Genomic DNA, 1,855 nt, shown 5'->3' with positions numbered 1-1,855 from the left:
ACCCTCAATGTCAACGCATGAAAAATGGAAATTCGTAAAGAGATTCGTTACAGTCAGATATATTTTAAATAGAGAAGGTTTCATTTCCCAGGAATGCCCTAGCTCCATATGCCACCCCCCGCGGCAGCTAAAAACCACCCAAAGAAAAACATGGCAAAAACCAATTTGTTCAAAAACTATTGGATAAGAATTGAATATTTAAAAACTTTATTTCAGGAACTTTAAAATGATGTGTCGCATGACTATGTTCAATTATATTTTCAGTGTTATGGAGGTAGTTTAGAGGAAGGCCAAATGAGGTTTTTCACCTTTTGTCAAAGCTTATCAAACGGCACATAATTCGAAAGCTATCCTTCTTCCGAACATCTTTCTGGTGTTTTTTTCTACATCACAATTAAAAGGGCCATATAAATTCTCTTTTGGCTCCTATCTCCCCTTTCCTTTCAAATCCATTCATGTCCAAGCAAGAAAAATTAAAATTTGTAAAACGATGCGTTATAGTAAAATATATCTTACATGGAGATGCTTTTCGTTCCCAGGAATGTCCTAGATTCTTAACCCCCCTACCCCTGAATATAAGCACTTCCAGAAGAAAAACATGGCAAATTAAGGTTTGTCTAAAAAACTATTGCGTAAAAGATAAGATATTTATAACATTTATTCCAGGAGCTTTCAAATGATTTTTTTTATTACTATATTCAATTATAATTTATTTTTACTAGTATGGAGGTAGTCTAGAGACAGGCTAAATGAGGTTTTTCGCTTTTTGTCAAAGCTTATCAAACAGCACAACATTTGAAAGCTATCCTTTTTCTGAGTACATTTCTTGCGTTTTTTTCTACATTAAACAGAAAAGGCCCACACCAATCCCCTTTTACCTTTCATCTTCCCTTTTCTCTCAAATCCTTCATATCAAAAAAAAATAAATGAAAATTCGTTAAAAGATTCGTTATAGTAAGATTTATCTGAAATGGAGAAGTTTTCCTTGCCTAGGAATGTCCTAGCTTTATAAACCCTGCTACCTCTGAATGTAAGTACCTCCCAAAAAAACATGGTAAATTCGAATTTGGCTCAAAAACTATTGCATAAGACTTGGATATTTAAAATCTTTATGGCAGGAGCTTTCAAATGAGGTGTTGCATGACTATATTCAATTATATTTTATTTTTTATTGTTATGGAGGTAGTCTAGAGGTAGTCCAACTGAGATTTTTCACTTTTTTTCAAAGCTTATCAAACAGCACATCATTTGAAATCTATCCTTCTTCTGAGCATGTTTCCAGTGTTGTTTTCTACATCAAACCTTAAAGGGCCACATAAATTATCTTTTGTCTCCCATCTCCCATTTCCTCTCAAACCCTCCATGTCAAAATAAGAAAAATGAAAATGCGTAAAAAAATTTGTTATAGTAACATATATCTTAAATGGAGATGTTTTCCTTGCCTAGGAATGTCCTAGCTCCATAACCCCCCTACCCCTGAATATAAGTACCTCCCAAAGAAAAAGATGTCAGATTCCAATTTGGCTAAAAAACTATTGCATAAAAGTTAAATATTTAAAATCTTTATTTCAGGAGCTTTCAAATGATGTGTCCCATAACTATATTCGGTTATATTTTATTTTTACGGTTATGGAGGTATCTAGAGGTAGGCCAAATGAGGTTTTTCGCTTTTTGTCAATGCTTATGAAACAGCACTTCATTTGAACGTTATCCTTCTTCTGAACATGTTTCTAGTGTTTTTTTCTGAAACAAACCTAAAAGGGCCACACAAATCCTCTTTTGCCTCCCATCTCCCCTTTCCTCTCAAACCCTCCATGTCAAAACAAGAAAAATGAAAATTCGTAAAGAGATTCGT

This window comes from Artemia sp. Qi Xiang Cuo, chromosome 6 (assembly GCF_049724085.1).
Source record: "Artemia sp. Qi Xiang Cuo chromosome 6, ASM4972408v1, whole genome shotgun sequence".
Lineage (NCBI taxonomy): Eukaryota > Metazoa > Arthropoda > Branchiopoda > Anostraca > Artemiidae > Artemia > Artemia sp. Qi Xiang Cuo.
The sequence above is the reverse complement of the archived record's forward strand: the minus strand, read 5'-3'. Positions refer to the sequence as shown.